This window comes from Phyllostomus hastatus, unplaced genomic scaffold (assembly GCF_019186645.2).
Source record: "Phyllostomus hastatus isolate PE091 unplaced genomic scaffold, TTU_PhHast_1.1 phas_contig_58, whole genome shotgun sequence".
Classification (NCBI taxonomy): domain Eukaryota; kingdom Metazoa; phylum Chordata; class Mammalia; order Chiroptera; family Phyllostomidae; genus Phyllostomus; species Phyllostomus hastatus.
Window position 1 is genome coordinate 53,358,824 of NW_025333916.1, and position 13,323 is coordinate 53,372,146.

The window sequence follows — 13,323 nt, forward strand, 5'->3', positions numbered from 1 at the left end:
GGATAAGCCTTCAAACTTGATCGAAATCGTTGACCCGCCTGAACCCTGGAAGCCTCTGGGATAAGGAAACTGCGCCCTCTACAGGACGTTTTAGGAAGTGGTGAGCCAGAAAGGTGTTCTCAAACAGGGGTTAAGGAATTCCCTTAACCCAGGTACAGGACACAGACAAATAATACAAGAGGGGGCTGGGACTGTTCTTCCTGCCCTCCTTCACCAGGCCTCCTCTGGGCACACCGACCCGGCCAACAGTTACATGAGGCGTGCACTAGCAACTTGGCTCGAGTCAGCGCTGGGCCACCCCTGCAGGCCCTGGAACTGCTTCCAGAGCCGGACCCAAATTCACTTTGAAGAGCCAGGGAGTAGGGATGTCACAGGGCCCAGAGAAGTAAAACAGCGCCTCCAAGATCACACAGCTGCTTGGTGCAGCCCTGGGACTTATTCCTGTAGCGCAGTCTGATTTCCGAGCATGAATTCTAATCCTCTAATCCAGAGGTCTGACCTAATCTGGTTATTTCTGAGCTTTATCTTTGTCACTGGGAGTCTTTCAAGGCAGTCACAATCCATTCCAGAACTCCCCTCCGTGTGTGTTCCACTACCCTCTGGGCCGGCACAAAGTCCTGGCCAGGCCTGGCATGGGAGTGGGGCCAGGTGCCCAGATCCCTGACTTGGTCTCGCTGCTTGTCCTGTGTGTTCCTGGGCAGGGAAGGTGTCCCCGGGGCCTGCAGTCACTCTGTCCTGCCCCTGTGCAGCCAGCCGGCATGGTGATGCCTCGGAGATGCAGCGAAGCCCTCATCCCTGGGCTGGTCCCTGCCTTCCCTCTGCTGGGCAGCCTCCCAGGAGTGCCTGGGCTCTCCCTCCTAATTACTTCCTAGGTCTCACTCAGGGGCCCTGGAAAACTGTGGATCATTTCCAAACCTCTTGGGAGACACAGAGGAATCAAGGGGCTTCTGCAACCCCTGGGAAGACCATGCTGCTGTTTCAAGTACTCTATGCCTAGAGCAGGGCCTGGCAGAGGTCCACAGGGCTACCACCCTCCAAAAACCCCGAACAGAGTGTCGAACTCAGGCCCACACATCCCAGGTCCCGCAAGTGACAGAGTAGCTGCGAGGCAGGGGCTCAGTACAGGGACACTGCCTACTCCTCACTCTGGCAGTTCAGAGCTGCACGCGCGCACGTGTGTGTGTGTGTGTGAGTGTGTGTGTGTGTGTCTGGAATGGGAGGGACTGTGGGAGGGAGCAACCACTGAGCTGAAAAACCTGTTGTTTTGCTTGGCTCTCCATTTCTCCTGACTCATTCCAGGATAACAGCAGCCCAGATCTGGCATCTGATTCAGAGATGGTCTCCAGGAGAGAGGAACGAAGGAGGCTGTTTGATGTCTCAGATTGTTAAGACTGCTGTTACTTAATGCTTTACATGTCATTCAATCATCTGAAGGCTGCATATCGCCAAATAAAAACAATGTGCTATTCCTTCTTGAATGTTTCCTGGGATCAAAGCATGCAGTTTAAATCTTAGAATTTCGGGTGCCACCGAGCTGGTTGGGGAAAAGTTAAGGACCTGGCGTCCAGGCTGTTTATTCTCTGAGTTGAAGGAAAATGGCACTGAGAGAATCTTCTCTTCGAGTTTTGCGCGGGGCTGAATCTGGATAGAAAATCCAGCACCACGGCAGGAGGACGCCTCTTTTCCACAGAGTCTGGAGCATGATGATGATCTTAGAGGGGAAAGAAGGAAGCAGTTGCCGTCCTAAGGGCCGGGAGACCTTCTCAAACAAAATCAGGCCAAGCATGCCTCCCCACCGGGACACTGGATCTTTGCTCAGTGCGGTTACACCCGTTGGGAGCTTGGCTAACCCGTTCTGCTCACTGAAGACCTGAAAGGCTCATTGTTCAGGTGGCCGTAAAGGAACACCCGCAGCGGCTGTGAAAGGCCCACTGTTTCTCGCTTGAAACAGTTGTCTGCCCCAAGGTTTAAATGTATGCAAAACTGTTTTTTTAAAGTCCTTTCTGTCCAAAGGCAAAAAGAGAATGCAAGGAATGGAAAGGCCTGAGCAGCACAGAAACATCTCGGTGTTTTTCATAGAGTAACTTTCCTGGAGCGCCGCTCGTGGCCAGCCATTTCCCAGCCTCCCTCCAGAACACTGGTGTCTATTCACCATTCATTCACCTGGTCTCTGGAGCAGATTCCGAGGGCAGCCAAGCAAAGCACCCAGCAAGTCCATCTCAGACTCTGCAAACATCTTATGCAGGTTTAAGAAGTCTGAAAGGAAGTTTTATAGCTCAGCTCCACTGGGGGCCCAGAAAGAGAGGGTGGGGAGACCCTATTCATTCTCTTACCCCACGTGAGACAACATCCGCTGAGGGGAAACTACTCAGAGAATCTTAATTTGGAACCACAACATAGGGTCGGAGAAGTAATTAATTTTTTTTTTTTTAAAGTCTCTTGATTTACTTTTTTCCTAGTCTCCAGGGTAGACTAGGGCAACACCTCCCCCCATCCAAAGGAAAGGCTCTGTCTGTCTCTCTTGGTCCATTAGGATGAGCCCCACATAGGCCTCTGAGGCTGACCTCAGAGGGAGCGGGCACACGCGGCAGGGGGTGGGAGGCGAGAGCGAGCGAGCGCTCTGCTCTGGGGCTGACGCTGCCGGCGGCGCTAGAACAGGGACAGGGAGCCCCGGAAGAGAGGCTGGAAGAACAGGTCAGGATGGCAGTTTATGGGGCCCTGGCTTCCATGCTAAGGCTTTTGGAATCTGTCCTTAAGGCACGTGGAGATATCTGAAGGCTTTCACACCGTGTTTCTTTTTAAAGAGTTATTATGTAGCAATGATTTAAGAATTAATAGGTAGTTATTTATTAATATATGGTAAAAGCTATTATAGAAACAGATATTAGCAAACCTCCTAATAAGATAGAAATAAAAGCCCCAAACTGAACAAGCGGTAATCATAATGCACAGAAGGGACCACTGGAAACATTTTGGAGAATGGTATACATGCTTTATTGACAATACTTTACACATGGTGGTTTTATAATCTGATTTTTTCACTAAACATTATAAAGTAAATGTCTTCATGTGTTGTTCTATTACATAGTTCTTTTCCTTTTCTATTTATTATTGATTTTGGAAACAGAGGAAGGGAGAGAGAGAAACACCAATTTGTTATTCCACTTATTTATGCATTCCTTGGTTGTTTCTTGTATGTGCCCTGATTGGGGATTGAACCTGCAACCACAGCATATCAGGACGACACTCACCAACTGAGCTACCTGGCCGGGGTCCACGTAGTTACTTTCAACTTTTTTCCAACCTAACATTCCTGAGGGAGCTGACACCCACTCTCTCCTGAGTCACAGGGGTTGAATAATGAGGGTTTTAAGAAAGCAACACTTCCCTTTAGAATGACTGGTCTGTACTATCATTTAGATGGTTGAGCTCTATTTCCATAAAGTATGTATTGGACATTTCAATAGTTTCTACTCTTACACACTTGCCAATAGTGCTTCAGTAAAAATATCTGAATTTATAATTTTGTATACTTATCTGATTAAATTCTTTCAGGTAAAGTTTTTGAAGTTCAGTTGCTGGGTCAAAGATTCTCCCTCTTTATCTGTGCATGTGTGTGTGCGTGTGTGTGTGTATTTAGAAAACTAAAAGGAGAGAAGATCATTCCAATGTCAACTGAGCTAGTGCCCCTCGCCTTTTGCCTTTGTGATCTTACTAGCTCAGATCAGACCAGATTATTTTCATTCTTTATAACCTTTGTCAATCTGGTTGACAAAAAGTCTATTACCTTTATTTTTTCTATTTGTATCTATTTGATTTCTAGTAAGGTTGAAAATTTTTCATATGGCTATCGGCCATTTATATTTCTTCTGAGAATATATACTTCTCCTGAGAATTGTCCACGCATGTACATTGCTCATTTGTCCTTTTAAAGAAAGTTTTTCTTCCTCTTCCTATATGCAGCTGGAGGTGACCTCTGAAAATGGTTCACTATCTGCTCGGCCCATAAAAACCCCACAAAATCATGTGACTCAAGAGGTTCAAATCTTTGTGTTCACTTCGGGGTCACTCGAGAAGCTGCCCAGGCCACCAAGGGCATGCATATCCGGAAGCCATCAAGTGTCTGAGGGATGTCACTTCACAGCAGCCCAGTGCGTCATTCCGCTGTTACAACGGTAACGTCCGGAGGTGTGCTCAGGCCGGACAGTGGGGCTTGGCGCGGGGTCAGTGGTCCCCGGCGCGGGGTCAGTGGTCCCCAGAGCGCTGACTTTTTGCTGCACGAGTTGAAAAATGCTGAGAGTAAAACTGAAATTCAGAATTTAGATGTAAATTCTCTGGTCATCAAACACACTCAAGTGAACAAACTTCCCAAGACGCGGCGCAGAATGCAGAGCTCACGGACCGGGCAGCCGCACGTGAGCCCGCCCTCCCTCCCACGCTGGGGCGAGCCTACTGAGGAACCGCGGATGGCTCCTGAACCGGAAGACGAGGCTGCACAGAAGAAAAAGATACCCCAGAAGAAACTGAAGAAATAAAAACTTACAGCCCAGGAGTAAATTCAGCATAAGATTAATGCTAATAAAAGTACAAAAAGCCCTGGCTGGTGTAGCTCAGTGGTTTGAGCACGGGCTGAGAACCAAAGTGTCGCAGGTTCGATTCCCAGTCAGGGCATATGCCTGGGTTGCAGGCATTGGCCCCCGGCAACCACACATTGATGTTTCTCTCTCTCTCTTTCTCCCTCCCTTCCCTCTCTGAAAATAAATAAATCTTAAAACAAAAAAAGTACAAAAAAAAGCTTTTATCTTATTATTAACAAAGCATTCCATGTTTATTGTCAAAACATCCGAATCAGTTCAATGAGTCATCCAGGACCTCATAGCCCAGAGATAACCAGTGTCAGTAGTTTAGAGTTAGGACTTTTTCTACATGTGTCTGTGCCAAGTAGATGCATGTATTGCAAAAGTGGGCTCTGACACAGATGCTGGCTTTACGCATGTTTGTGAGCAGCTCAGCTTGTTGGAAACACATAGCTACATCACTATTTGTGGTGACTCACTATATGGGTGTCCCATTTTTCCAATTCTTGACCATTTAGGTGGTAACTCTTTATGGCTGTGTCCAGTTCTTTTCCTAGTGGAATCACATTCCAAAGATTTGAACGCCTTCATCAATATCAGCTCTTTGGTATATTATGCTGCAATGGCTTCCCCCCTTTAAATCTTATTCATTCTAGGATACAGTTCATTTTATATTTTAGTAGTAAAATTCATATTTTGATTTTTACATATTGAACCTTCCATTCCAAAGGTAGAGTCCACTTGGTTGTGGTATGTTTTTCAAAGATTTTATTTATTTTTAGAGAGAGGAAGGAGAAAGAGAAGGAAAGAAACATTGATCTGTTGCCTCTAGCACACCCCCAACTGGAGACCTGGATGGCTGTGGTATGTTTTTATGTAATTTTTTTTAATTTACTGATTTTGAGACACAGAGAGAGGAACATCAATTTGTTGTTCCACTTATTTCTGCATTCATTGGTTAATTCTCATATGTGCCCTAACTAGGGATTGAACCCACAACCTTGGCGTGTCAGGATGACAATCCAACCAACCAAGTCACCTTGCCAGGGTGGTTATAGCATGTTGTTATCTGGTTTTCATATCAGGATAATGTTGGCCTCCCAAAATAACTTGCAGTTGAGCCCTGGAAAAAATTACTACAAAATTATTCATAAATAACATTATGAGGTCACTTACCCTAGCTCCTGCCTCTTCCCAACCTGCCCAGCATGTTCCAGGTCCCTAGGACTCTCCTTTTTCATCCTCTGACCAGGAATCTGGGGCTTTGATTACCACACCCTGCCATACTCTTCTGTGGCTGTGCTCACATCCAAGGCTAAGCAGTGAGTTTACTTCCAGAAGGAGTCATGGCAAGCTGTCATGTCAGTTTGATGATACTGCATGTGTGATCTCCTCCAATCTGTCTGCCACTAGTTATGTCTCAGAGTCCTCACATGGGTGCTCTCAGCATTTTATCCAGATTGTGTAGTTGCATTCCGTGGGCAAGAAAGGAAGAGTGTGTTTACTTTTTCTCATCCAGAGCTGAAACTCATAAATTGGGTTTCAATTAATAATTTAATTGCAGCTCCATTTCCACTTTACTAAGCCCTCTCCTCTTCATCTCCTTTGATGTACACTAAGATTTCATAAAAATAAAAAATGTAGCCCTGGCTGGTGTAGCTCAGTGGATTGAGTGCCGGCCTGTGAACCAAAGGGTTGCTTGTTTGATTCCCAGTCAGGGCCCAGGCCTGGGTTGCAGGCCAGGTCCCCAGTGCAGGGTGAGCTAGAGGCAACCACACACTGATGTGTTCTCCTTCTCTTTCTCCTTTCCTTCCAATCTCTCTAAAAATAAGTAAACAAAATCTTAATAAAAATGTAAAAACTTGTATAATTAAGAATTTTGCCATCTAGAAAGTCTTCTTTTAGCCCATCTTTGTTCTTTTCAACTCCCACAGTCTTTTCTTCTACATCTTTCTCTTAGCCCCACCCAAGGGCAGACAGGAAGACAGGCGGGCTGCTCCAATGTTACTGTGAGATTGTCAGGAGCTAGATTTTAGTCTCTACTTAAAAAAAAAAAAAAAAAAAAAGGATTTTCTTAAGGCTGTAACGCTTAAATCTCAGGCCTCCTTTCTGGCATTTTTCTGGAAACAATCCATGAAGGAAGTGCGAGTGTTTCTTTAGGACTGTCCTTTATGTTAAAGGTGGATGACATCAAGGGCACTTGTGTAGGAAGCACGTGCTCACAGAACTCAAGAATTTTGGAACTGAAAGTAATTTTAGAGATCCTCAGTGCCTCAGTTTAACAGATGCAGTCACACACGAACACGGGGCGAGGCTACAGCAACATGGCTGGCATTTCTGATGTGATGTAACAACCAAACGCCCACAGGGCCAGCCTGGGAGGCAAGACAGGGAACAGAGAAGGCTGTGGTAAGCTGTCCAGAAGAGGCTTTGTCTCAGATTTACCCTCTACAGGAAGAGGTCACTATGCTCAGTGTTAGCTAATTATCACCACGGAGGTACACATGCCTTGGATTGTCAGATTTTAGAATTTTTTCAGAGAAGTCAAGTGAGGATTTCTGCGTGAAATCTTTAATATGAACCTTTGCTAACAAAGGTTCCTAACAGTGTCTGGGCCAAATAACACACAGCTATAGCTTATCCTGGGTATGGTACGTAAGACATCCGTTTTGACTTCTGGCTCTGGTAGAGGTTAAAATGGGATTCCCTTTGTTTTCCCATCCTCAGTTAACCATCGGCCTTAGAAAGAGATACAGCTTTGTAAGTTCTTTAAGATAAAGAGGGGTGAGAAAGGCTGGGGTGCAAGCCTTTGCAGTGTAGACCAAAATTGGGAGACTTAAAATCTATTTGCATACCATGTCTTCAGCATTTAAGTTCTACAGAAAGAGGGTTGGCTAAAAACACATCTATAGGAGATATAGGGCATAAAGATCAAACACTCAGGTTTTCAAGTCAAAAGAACTCTCCAAGGAGGTAGCTTTCTGACGATCTGACCCAATTCAAAAAGCTGTCTCATTCTAATGACCTTTTATTACAGCAAGTTACTTTTCCCCAAACCCTGGTTTGCTCATGTGTAATAAATACCTACCATGTAGTAATGTTGTGTGGTTGAAATAGTATGTAGTTGTTTTTTTTTTAAGATTTTATTTATTTTTAGAGAGGGAAGGGGGGGAGATAGAGAGAGACAGAGAAACTTCCATGTGCGGTTGCTGGGGGTCATGGCCTGCAACCCAGGCATGTACCCTGGCTGGGAATCGAACCTGGGACACTTGTTTTTTTGTTTTTTTGTTTTTTAATTATTATTTTAGGTTGAGAGAAAGGGGAAGAGAAACATCGATTTGTTGTTCCACTTCTTCATGCACTCACTGGTTGATGCTTGTATGTGCCCTGACTGGGGATTGAACCCATAACGTTGGTGTATTGGATGACGGGCTAACTGAACTACCCGGCCAGGGCCACATACTGTTTAACACAGTGATGTGGAATTGTTTGAAGGTCATGATCAAACAGATGCTATAGAGATGTAATCTGGGGGCTGTAGGCTGAATAAATAGTGTAGATACTAGAGGCAGAAAGAAAAAAAGCAAGGCTGGAGTTTGGATAGACAGGATTTGGAAATAACTTTAACAAAGGGAGTATCTATCTTGGAAGGTGAATGAGATCATCAATAGTGTGTACAAACACAGAAGATGCTGATGACAATCCAGGAAAAGTGCTATTCAGAAGCAGCAGAAGCAGAAAAATGTTGAGAAAAAATGCTTAGAAACTTCAATGCTATGGAAAACCAGGGAACAGTTAAGAAGGTATGGCAAAACCAGCACCTGTTTTTCCAAAATCTTATTTTGGATGCCATGAAATAATTCTTATCAACGTTGAGGCAATTGGCCATTTGAATCCTGTTCAAATGACCTCTAATAGATACATGGACTATAGTATAATAGCATTTCAAACTTGGAAAAGATTGGTCATCTTAAATACTTTCATACCAAATGCCAGACCTTAACCAAAATCTTACACAGGTGGTTGGTTATACTTATGAACATGGGCAACAACTTCTTTGCAAGTAACCTCCATTTTATTGTTGCAGTTAACATTTTAAAAGCTGTTCTTCAATGGATATTTTTCCCACATTCATATAAGAAGATACCATCTTTTCTGTTTCCCACATCATCTCTTGTCCCTACTGCTCTGTAGTTCCAACTATACATGATACGGCTTCAAACAAATTCACTACATTAGTCATGCTCTTGTATCACTTCAAAACTAATGCCCAGAACTGAACACCATACTCCAGATATGGCGTGACTAATGCCAAGTGTAGAACTAGATGCGGTCGTTTCCCCTTCATCGTGGGGAATGCGTTCCACAAGCCCTCTTTGGAAATGAGGATATTACCAAACCCTATATATGTGTCCCAATGATAAGTTTTAATTGATAAATTAGGTGCGGTAAGAGATTAATAAAATAGAACAATCACAGTAATATAGTAGAATAAAAGGAGAATAACATGTGAATGTAGTCTCTCTGATAACCAATCTAACCTAAAGCTCGGTGACTAACAGGCAAGCAGTGCATACAATGTGGATGCGCTAGACAGCGATGATTCATATCCTTGGTAAAACGGAGTGGGATGGCTTGAGATATCACGCTGCCCAGAACAGCACACAATTTAAAACTTAAGAATTATTTCCAGAATTTTCCATTTACTATTTTTGGACCACAGTTGACCGTGGATAACGAATGGTGGAAAGTGAAACCACAGATAAGGGGGTGGCGGAAGGAACTACTGTCTCTCTCACTTTGGGTATCGTGCAGGTAAGGGACACAAGGAAGCTCCTGTTAACAGGGTCCCAATGCTAAGATTAGTGTGATGGCTAACGTAGGCTTTTAGCTTCTTTCCAATGCCCCACACTAGGCATTAACAAAAGGCAGCCCAGCTGTTTCTGTCTGCCTTGTATTGCCCCCTAAATTGCACTGAAGTAGTCAGTCACTACAGCTCAGAGCAAAACTCAACAAATTACAACACCCTGAACTTTTTCTCGTCATGAATCTGTCATACTGCACTATCATACGTATCTTTAAATACAGGGCCCACATCGACTCAAGACAGAAGTTTGTTCTCTGCTCCTTTCCCTATTTCTGAACTCTTAAACATCCGTGTATTTTAAGAGTGATTAATCAATTGAGTACAATTATCTAGTCTTACTTGGAATTATAGTAGGATAAGGCAAATAGAAGGTGAACATAATAACTTTGTACTTAATATGAAGCCAGTTTAACTATTGTTCAAAAATATTCACGCATTGTTACAGAATTGTTTCCTGTTTTCAGATTTTACTTGACATCGAGTATTACACTAAGCACACAATAAAGGAAGACTAAAATTGCTCAGAGAATGGGGATTTTATGATTTGCTGAATATTTCAATTACTTATTGCTACATATATTATATGGCTGATAATAAAACACCTTTAATATTAAATTAAAAATACTGGCTTGGGCCCTGGCTGGCATAGCTCAGTGGATTGAGCGCGGGCTGCGAACCAAAGTGTCGCAGGTTCGATTCCCAGCCAGGGTACATGCCTGGGTTGCAGGCCATAACCCCCAGCAACCGCACATTGATGTTTCTCTCTCTCTCTCTCCCCCCCTTCCCTCTCTAAAAATAAAATCAATAAAATCTTAAAAAAAAAAAATACTGGTTTGGGACTATATGTTATGGTCACTGCTATAAAGCATGTTGATTAAAGCCTGATCCATGTACCACTTGCGTCTGAACCATCTGTAACTAGAGAAAAAGCCTAATCTGGAATGGTCCTACAGTGCTTGTTAGAGGCAGTTTCTGTGTATACCCACATGGAACGAACTTCAAGATTCCAAGACACCTGGTAACACAAGGAAAGAAGGCACAGCGCAGGGCAACGCAGAGACCACGTAGGAAAGAGTACACAAATGGGTGACGGGGACCGCCTCTGGGAAGCGGCAGGGGGTTGGGGGGGGGAGGAGACATTTTGTGTCCTATACTCCTTCATATCTTTCCAGTTTTTCAACGTGTGTATAAACCATCAGTTCGAATAAAGACCTAAGAGAAAGCCACCTTAAAATGCCCATTCTCAGGCTTATTCTGGCTCTCCTCAGTCAGAATCTTTGGAAATTACAGGTTAGAAATCTAAATTTTTAGAATGTTCTCCAGAGAACTCTTATAAACAATCAAAGTGGAGACCTCTGCTATGAATACTACCTTTCTATGACACTATGAAGTGCTCCCTTTCTTAGGAACATTTAAAAAAATTAGGTCTGTCAAATTCAGTATAAAAATGAACACTATTAAATGATTGGTTCATAACATGAATTCATAATATTGGGTTGGCCAATTAGTTCATTTAACTTTTTTCCATAAAAGACAATTTTCATTTTCACCAATAACTTTATTGATTTGGATATCTGGAGGATGTTGGCTATCTCCCACATGGTAGAACGCTGATTGTTCTCAATTAATGTCTTGATCGGATCGCTGTCAGCTCGTCTCCCCGACGGTGGAGCATCCATCAGCAAGAAACCTCCAGCACGAAACTTCACAAACCACTTCTGACACGTTCCATCAGTCACAGCGCCTTCTCCACACACCGCACACATCTTTTCCATTTCAGTGTGTTTTTACCTTTCTTGAAATAGAGCATATGCCAAACAATCTTGCATAATTTCTTCCATCTTCAATATTAAAATGGCTACAAAAGCTCACCAATTTTTTTAAAATGCACACTGATATGACAGCTGTCACAAAATACAATTGAACAAAATTGTTTCAAATGAAGTTAAAGACAACCAAGCACTACCACAGCCATCTTATGAAAAAAAAAACAACAACAAAAAAAACAGGATGAACTTTTCGGCTAATCCAGTATGTTTTGAGACCATAATAACATGACCACACAAAAGTTTATGTGGACTTCCGATCAATATAGTGGCGTGGGCAGATGTCAATTGCCACGTCCCACAACCACATCAAAATTACAACTAAAATATAGAACCACCATCACTCAGAACCAGCAGAAATCAAGCTGAATGGAAGTCTGACACTAGGAATTAGAGAAACCACATCCATCCAGACTGGCAGGAGGGGCACAGACACTGAGCACGCAGGTCCAACACCCACACGTGGTGGATAAAAACTCAGGAGGGATATCTTGGAAGTGAGGAGTCCCAGCCCCACACAAGGGACCCCAGCCCAGGGTTCCAGTGCCAGGAAGAGAAGTCCCTGTAACTTCTGGCTGCAAAGACCAGTGGGGATTGAGTCAGTGGAAGAAACCATTGGAGCCCCAAACAGTTCCTCTTAAGAAACCCATGCAAGGACTCACCTAACTCAGACTCACTCTCTCTGAGCTCCAGCACTGGAGAAGCAGCTTGAGAGGTCCCCGTGGCATACAGGGAGAAAACTGAAGTGCCTGGCATCAAGGAGAGCAGAGGCCATTGTTGCCCTTTTCTGAACCTTCCCCCCACAGAGCCAGCAAGCTGGTGCCATATCCACCAACCTGGCTAACACTGGTTGCCCAGCCCTTCGAGATCTCCTGAGACTCCACTCCACCCCACCCAACTTCCTAAACCCTCTCAAACAAGCAACAGCTGGCCTCAGTGAGACCCAGGCCCCGCACAAGCAGCAGCCAGCCTAGATGCAGTTTAGCTTGGCCTGGGAATCTCCAAGCCCAGCACAAGTAGCAGACATCTCAGGCAGGGTGCCCCAGGCAAAACACAAACAGGGGCTGCCCTTGGCCTGCACCACTAGGGAAATCCCAGAGCCTCCACACCCAGTGGACAGCTACAATCTCAGAGCACTGCCACCCTGCCCTTGCATAGCTGATCCTCCACAGAGGGCAGAGGGTGGTGGTCAGTGGTCACAGCCAGTCCCTGCCACTGACTGGCCTGGGTAAATCCCTTCCACTGACCTGCCACAGCAATCAAGAATCAACTACAAGAGGAAGGTGTACTCAGCACAAACAAAGTGCACACCTCGAGTACCCAGTTTGGGTGGTGGTAGGGCAGGCTGTGCCACAGGACCTTACAGGATACCTGCTACATTAGGCCACATTACCAAGACATGGAATCAAAGCAGCTCTACCTAATACATAGGAACTCACAAGGAGGCTGCCAAAATGAAGAGACAAAGAAACTGGCCCAAATGAAAGAACAGGTCAAAACTCCAGAAAGAGCTAAACAAAATGGAGATTATCAATCTCTCAGATGCAGAGTTCAAAACAAGGGTTATCAGGATGCTCAAGGAACTTAGTGAGGACCCCAGCAGCATAAAAAGGACCCAGTCAGAAACATGGATACACTAACTGAAATAAAGAACAATTTACAGGAAAACAACAGAAGAGTGGATGAAGCCAAGAATCAAATCAGCAGTTTGGAACACAAGGAAACAACCCCCCCGCCCAAAACAAAAACACCCAATCAGAACAAGAAAGAATCCAAAAAAACTAGGATAGTGTAAGCAGCCTTTGGAACAATTCAAGAGGTCCAATATTCATGTCATAGAGGTGCCAGAAGGAGAAGAGAAAGAGCAAGAAGTTGGGAATCTACTTGAAAAAGTAATGAAAAGAAAACCTCCTTAATTTGGTGAAGGAAATAGACATGTAAGTCCAGGGAGCACAGAGTCCCAAACAAGATGGATGCAGAGGCCCACTCCAAGACACATCATAATTAAAATGCCAAAGGCTAAAAGATAAAGAAAGAAATCTCAAAAGCAGCA